The sequence below is a fragment of the Berghia stephanieae genome, chromosome 1 (assembly GCF_034508935.2).
Source record: "Berghia stephanieae isolate SIO BIC M18660-M18661 chromosome 1, UCSD_Bste_1.3, whole genome shotgun sequence".
NCBI lineage: Eukaryota > Metazoa > Mollusca > Gastropoda > Nudibranchia > Aeolidiidae > Berghia > Berghia stephanieae.
In genome coordinates this window covers 105,456,072-105,464,587 of record NC_088360.1, presented here as the reverse complement: position 1 = coordinate 105,464,587, position 8,516 = coordinate 105,456,072, and positions in this window count along the sequence as shown.

The window sequence follows — 8,516 nt, the reverse complement described above, 5'->3', positions numbered from 1 at the left end:
AGGACTCAACTATGCGACAAGCGAGGCTCGAACCCAGGAACTTCCGATCCGAAAGCGAGTGTCATACCACAAGACCACATAGCCGCACTTTAGGTGATTAATTCCCTATCAACGCAGTTCTTAAAGATGTTGACAGTCCTCGCAGTTCTTGAACTTCTTGGTGAAGTTTAACGCTTAGAGCCTGTACTTTTAGGGGGGCAGCGTGGCTCAGCGGTACGGTCTTTGCTTCGTACCCGAAAGGTACGGAGTTCAATCACCTACCGCTGCGCTGTGTGGCCTTGAGCAAATCACCTCGCCCTAGCTCAAGTTGCGGCTTCTGCACTGCACTGCGGCTGACGCTTGGGGTTTTCCAGTCTTCCATATATATAAAAAAAATGTTTTTATTTACGAGAGTTCCAAATATCTACGGTTCTGAAAATTAACGAGTGGGTAGCAGCTTCTAATGGTGCTCACACTACTATGTTATGACAATCGACCCAATCAGTAAACTCCGTATCGCACTTGTGCACAGTCGCAAACCCACCCGGAAGCTTCGTCACAACACACCGTTCAACAAGATGCTCTGCGGTTTCGGGCTTGTTACCACAACGGGTACATGTAGGACAAGTGGAAAATTCTCACTGATGAAGCGATTTTCCCGTTAGGCAGGTTCTCGACCGAAGTCGATTCGCTGCCACCCAGTGTCTCCTCTTGCTGGTGGAGAAACCTGGCAACGTCTGCCCCAGTTTCGAGGAGTCAATGTTCCCGCCCCATCAAGGGATTGAATGCGTCCAAACAGACTTCCATCTCGTATATGTCTCTCTGTCCGAAGTCAAGGAATCTGCGAACAACGAGTGGGCGAGTATTGAGTTTGGACACCGCTCTTTAAAGATTTGGAAAACCCGACCTATTGTTGACGTCAAAATGGTATATCGATGGCCCGATGATCAAACCCTTGAAGTAGCATTTTGCCATTCCGCTGATCTAACCTCTGATGTCAACTTCAGAGATAAGCGCGCCCTCTTATTCTTTAGTCTCAAGATGATCAAACCTCTATCAATGTTAGTTCAGAGCTTTGGTCATCTGGTTGTGATTTCAAGGTAGACGGAGAAGTACTGCGCTATCCTCTTTCAAGCGATCAAAGTACGACATGTAAATGATGTATAGCGAGTTTTCGTGGATTAGAAATAATGATTGTGTTTTAACTACAAAATCAATAATTCAATGTACTGTTAATAGTGTTGTATTGACATGGGACTCTATAATTTTGAACATCCATAAATATCACAGCTGCTAAATTGTCAATTTCTAAAGGCACGTTGCGGCTGAAATTCAAACCCATTATCTCCCGGTTAAACTAAAAATAAATAAATAATAAAATAAAAACATTGAGCATTTAACGTGGTCAGGGCACTTTACAAATGGCCCCTGGCCAACAGCTATACTAAACGAGTAGGGCGGAACATGGCGCCTGTAAAGAGATATTACCATTTTTTCCCGACAGAGACAGCGCTGTTAACGGCCATATATTAATTTGACACCTGGGTACGGCTAGATAATGTGAGTTAAGAGTCTTTTCCAATGACTCAATTATGCGCCGCTCAGAGCTCAGAGCGGGACTCAATCCCAAGACCTTCTAATCGGAGGGAGAGTATTATACCACAAGACTACATAACTGCACTATTTTGATTATTGATGAAGTGAGGGTTTTTAATTGACATAACACTCCAAGAATTTGTCTAAGCCTATTGCTCCGATTCCAAATCCAAGTCCAAAACAAAAGGGTAAAAATGATTCCTCTTCAAAGAGAAAGAATGATGGTGGAGATGACAAAACGAAAAGTTTCGTCAGAGAGGCCCTATCCTGCATAAAAGCGATCAAATGAAATTATAGAGACAACCGATAGTGAATGGAACCTCCAAGACATGAGTTTCAACTCAAGCATGCTAAAGCCGATCTTGATTTTAGTTTTGACTTTGGTTCAAATAGATCGGCTACACCACATAACAGCTTTACTAATGAGGCGGACAATGCTATTAAAGGTATATAACACTTTTTATTCACTCGGAATTAGACCAAAACAACGATAGTTAAATGTTTTGTGTGCAGTGGGTAAATTGTTGGTATGCACGAATCTAAAATATATAATCTCAATAAATAATCAAGGACTATTTGTTGTAACATTGTTATACAAATATTTTTTATTCCGTCTGAGGTAAAAGGTTGAGAATGATAAAGGTAGTGAAACAATTCTGAATGTTCATCAAACATATGCATTAAATTTAATTTTCCAGTTATCTGATTTATTGCATAATCTTATCTTTGGTATATTATTATGATTACTTTATGAAGCAATTGGATAACATAATAAATTTATTGGATGGAATGTTTCTTTCTTGTTTATAGACCAGCCTCCCAAATGCAAGCACAGGATGACCAGAATAATAGACCTCGGCAAACCTGCCTCATCACATTACGCTAACAACTATCGGACTCCATTTGGTCAAGCTTTTCACAGAAAATTGTTGATCAAAGTATCGCCAATATTTTTCCATGAATAATAGGTTATGAAGGCTTATTATTTTTACAGCTTTATCATTTTTTTGTTTGTTTCATTTTGTTTTGTCTTATTTTAAGCTTACGAGACCATTGGTTATAGCTTTATTAATCGTAACAGCACATTTCTTTTTCATCCTGATAACTCGTTTTAAAGACTTGATATTAGGTATTTGCGTATTCATTAAAAGTGCATAAAGAATACCGACAGAAATGGATAAAGGCATCCAATAATAAATATGTTGTTACATATAGTAACTGATCATAATAATCATATCAAAGGCTTCATATTATCAAATGTACAAATTTATATTTCAGATCAACCAATCCAAGACGACTTAGAAATGATTTCAACCTTCCTCATACATGACACCATCGACATTCTATTGAACACAGAGAGCGGTGTCACTCCTTTAAATAGACCAAACGATAGATAAGCTGTGGAGACACCAAATGATATTTCAAACACGAACCACTTAGATACAACAGATGACTAAATAGTGAACGTAACTGCTCGGCAACTTACATGTAACAATATTGGTGTCAAACAAAAAAAATACAGACCGGATGATATGTTAGAAGAAAATGTGATTCATCACAGAAATAGAAATATGATGAAAAGGAAGCGAAGCTATTGAAAGAAAGATGTTGTTGCAAGGGAAGAGGAACGAGTTGTATCAAAGTAACAGAGGAAGACAGACAGCATCTATTTCAAGAGAGCCAAGAAAAGACAAATGCGATGAATGCGCCAAACACAAAGGTGCAAATGTCGATGAAATGACATGGAATTCTCATCGTAAATAATGAACGCCAGCTTGGAGCAACAGCAGCTTCTAATGGTTATGTCAAAAAGAAAAGGATAAATCTGAACGAGGAACAGAGACTTTTAAAATCTTATATTGATTCACAGGTTGTTTTATTATCTCCATCGATCCAAGCCTCTGCTGTTTACTACATGACCAAATTGCTGAGGCAGGTCTGTTCAATAACGAGTTGTCTCTACAATTACCTATGCGCAAAATTAACAGCTGGTATTTACGCCAAAATAATAATCTCCAGCGATGGTATAGAAACACGATGTCAAGAATGTTGAGCTTATTTATATGGAAGCAAGGCGTCACAGTTGAAGAAAATTATCTAGAGAAAGGAAACATTCAGATGATATGTGACTCAATACATGCAGCGATTGAAAGAAAGTTGACATTTTCACTCCATCTAACTACATTACTATTTTTTTTTTTAAAAACCTCTCACATGAAAGAACTCCGCACTCCATACAAGGTACAGTACATAACTTGACACACAACTTCTTCCTGTCATTTGTGCGACTATGTGGTCTAGTGGTATGACACTCGCTTTCGAATCGGAAGGTTCTGGGTTCGAGCCTCGCGCTCGGCGCATAGTTGAGTCCTTGGACAAGGCTCTTTACTCACATTCTTTCACCGTACTCAGGTGTAAAATGATTACCTGGCCGTTAACAGCGTTGTCTTTGTCCAAAAAATTGTAATATCGCCTAACAGGCGTCATGTCCCGTCCTACATGTTAAATGTTGCTGTTGACCAGGGACCCCTTGTAAAGCGCTTTGAGCACATTTAGTGGATAGTGCACTATATAAAGCTCAATTTAATTTATTTTATTATTTGATAAAGTTAACACCTTAACCACAACCAGGTTAAACCGAACACTCCGGACAACTGGGATCTGCTTCCCAGATCAATGAGTGATGGAAGAGCAACTTCTAATGATCAACGATGCAGGCTTACACCAGTCAGAGTAATGTCTCCTCAGAGAAGTAAAACCAGCAGATAAAACCAACTTTGCCAAAAGATTGCAACACTGATTGGAACTCCCTTAAGATCATTGCACTTGAGTCGTAACTTACTTAGTCTGCATTAGAAATTTATTGTGTTAAATATAATGACATATGGATTGTGTTTATAGTTCATATATATATATATATATATATATATATATATATATATATATATATATTATATATATATATATATATATATATATATATACAGGGCTCTTTCATAATTAACCGAAAAATGCCTGTAAAATCCGCGTTTTTTATGCTATCAACAAAATTCTTGCACATGTTCATACCTTGACTCGTCCTTTATTTCTCTACGTAACAGCCAAGTCTGTCGACACACTTCTGCCAACGCCTCACCATGGAATAGATACCCTCTCGGAAGAAATTTCCGTCAAGGTTTTGTAGCCATTTCCGCACATGGTCAAAAAGCTCTTCATCGACATCAAAGCGCTTTCCTGCCAGCTCACGTTTCAGTGGCCCAAAGAGGTGATAATCAGATGGTGCGAGGTCTGGACTGTGTGGTGGGTGTGGCAAAATCTCCCATCCATATTTCTCTAGCCAACCTTGCGTCACTCGTGCTGTGTGGGGTGTAGCGTTGTCGTGTTGCAAAATGACCCCGTTGGTCAACTGCCCTGGGCGCTTTCTGCGAATGGCCTCCCTAAGCTTGTCAAGAGTTTGGCAGTACCTTGCAGCATTGATTGTTTCTCCAGGTTGTAAGGTTTCGAACAGAATAACACCACGACTGTCCAGAAAACAGTTCCCATTATTTTCTTTGCTGACCGCATGACTTTGAATTTCTTCGCGACAGGTGAGGATGGATGTTTCCATGTCATCGAATCTTGCTTTGTTTCTGGGGTGCAATGGTGCAACCAAGTCTCATCACCGGTGACTATGCTGTCAAGAAAAGTCACATCGTACCCTAGAAAGTCTCCGCCGGCGTTGGCAGTATGCCCGTGAACCCTGCGTGAGCTCTTGCTTCTTCTCAAAAGTTCGCTGCAGATGTCCAATCTTTGTTCTTTATGATTGTCTGTCAATTGCTTAGGAACCCATCTTGCGCTGACTTTTCTGTAGCCAAGTTCATCAAATACAATTCTATGGGCAGAAGTTTCCGAAATTTCAAGACTGCTTGCGATTTCATGAAGTTTCAACCTCCTATCTTGATGAATAAGCTCATCAACTCGCTTCACATTGTCTTCTGACGTCGCAGTTATCGAACGCCCTCTCTCTTCCCTGTCTGTCAAGACGGAATGGCCGGCTTAAAACAAATTACACCAGTGATAGACTTGTGTACGGCTTATAACATGCTCACCATATACACTCTGAAGTTCTTTATGAATTTCGGTAGGATTCAGACTTTTGGCGTTCAAAAAACGTATGACAGCTCTGATTTCCTCCTTTGACCAAGTTTCAAGGTGGGCCGCCATCTTTAAAATCGTCTAGAACAGGGTTGCCAGATTATTTTTCAACAAAATGCCAGGGGAAGACTCAAAAAATGCCTAAACACTCAAAAAAATGCCAAAGTCTGTTGACTCCCACCCCCACTAAGAAAACTACTCACTTTTGATAGACAATTTACTATCATATCCTGGTGGCTTGCGTGTTTTCTTTTCTTTTTTTTAAATTATACTAAATTTCCTGTTGGGGTAATTTTTTACCTACTGACTACTAAGTGGAGTTAAACCACTACACCACGGTTGGACTTTAAGAATGAAAAAGAAATACATTAACATGAAAGGTAAATACGTAAACAGTTAAATAATTATTGACAATTAAGAAAACTTACTGTTTCGTGTTTCTTATGAAACTTAATTAAGAAAAGGTGTCATTTGAAGTATAATATACAAGAAAAGAAAATGCCAAATGAAAATGCCTAATGCCAAATGATTTTTCAAATGCCAAACGGTTTTCAAAAATGCCAGATTTTTGGAATCTGGCATTTAAAATGCCAAACTGGCAACCCTGGTCTAGAAATTCATTGTGCAAAATGATGCACTTCATAATTTGTGGGAATATCCGTAAGGAAATAAGGAATATCATGTTGTTTAGAGAATTAAAAAATCTCCACTGGTTGCTGAGCAATGGGCATTTTTCGGTTATTTCTGAAAGAGCCCTCGTATATATATATATATATATATATATATATATATATATATATATATATATATATATATATATATATATATTATATCTGTGTGTCTGCGACTAAAATGAATGATTGCTATAATATTTAATGGTTGAAAGTTTATCTTAATCTTTGAATAAATTTAAATAAAATAATTTTGTCACTTTCATCTCCTACATCCGTATGATGATGATGATGATGATGATGATGATGATGATGATGATGATGTTACTATTACTACTACTTTATTAAGTCACTGATCAAGGGATTGAATCACATCACAAACGTATTAATTCAATGATATAAAGTGTTTCACCCCCCCCCCCATCTCTCTCTCTCTCTCTCTCTCTCTCTCTCTCTCTCTCTCTCCTCTTGAGATGTGGTCACCTAATCCATGCTTCTGTTTCCCTTTTAGATGATGTCCTTGTGCTGCATGACTCTGGCCCTCCCCCTTCCCTTTCCCTCTCTCTCCATTATTGCTACTTTTAAAAAAAAGATGCAGAATTGTGTTTTTGATAGGCAGGTAGACAACATATTACTTTCATTGCTTTGAAATTGAATGTAATTGGCTTCGGGCAAAAAAAAAAAAAAAAAGTTTTGACATAATCATAGAATTAAACGAATGAGAATACGTACGAAGCCTAAAAAGTGTCCACCAATGAAAGCATTCAGCGCCATTTTGTTGTTGGCTGAGAATGTAGTAATTACCATTCATTCGGTATCTATGTCAACATAACGACACAAGAAAAACAACAAACAATATCAAAATCCACAATAAAATGTTTCAGAACTGTTGCGTATATTTATGGCACAACGAAGCTGTCAAAAAATGAAGTTAGAGAATGTGTGTAATCATGTATTATAATAACCTGTAATGTGTTTTCCAACCACCACATCATCTACTACTACAACCACCACCACAATATCATCACTAACACTACTACTACAACCACCAGCCCCACATCATTATCACTACCACTACTACTACACCACCACCAGCACATCATCATCACTACCACTACTACAATCATCACAACCACATCGTCATCACTACCACTACTACTGCAACCACCACCACCATATCATCATCATTACCACTACTACCACAACCACCACCACCTCTACTACTACAACCACCACCACATCACTACCTCAACTACTACAACCACCACCACAATAGCATCACTACCACTACTACTACAACCACCACAACCACATCGTCATCACGACCACTACTACTACAACCACCACCATATCATTACCATTACCACTACTACTACAACCACCACTACCACCATATCATTACCATTACCACTACTACTGCAACCACCACTACCACCATATCATCACCATTACAACTACTACTACAACCACCACAACCACATCATCATCACTACCACTACTACTACAACCACCACCACATCATCATCACTATCACTACTACTACAACTACAACCACCACCACATTATCATCACTACCACTACTACTACTGCAACCACCACCACCATATCATCATCATTGAAATATATATTTTTTTAAATTGAGTTTTATATAGTGCAATATCTACTAAATGTGCTCAAAGCGCTTTACAAGGGGTCCCTGGTCAACATTTAACATGTAGGACGGGACATGACGCCTGTTAGGCGATATTACAATTTTTCGGACAAAGACAACTCTTTTAACGGCCAGGTACTCATTTTACACCTGAGTACGGTGAAAGAATGTGAGTAAAGAGCCTTTTCCAAGGACTCAACTATGCGAGGAGCGCGAGGCTCGAACCCAGGACCTTCCGATCCGGAAGCGAGTGTCATACTACTAGACCACATAGCCGCATCATTACCACTACTACTACAAACACCACCACCACATCATCATCACGACCACTACTACTACAACCACCACCACCACCATATCATTACCATTACCACTACTACTACAACCACCACCACATCATCATCACTACCACTACTACTACAACTACAATCATCACCACCACCACATCATCATCACTATTACTACTACAACTACAACCACCACCA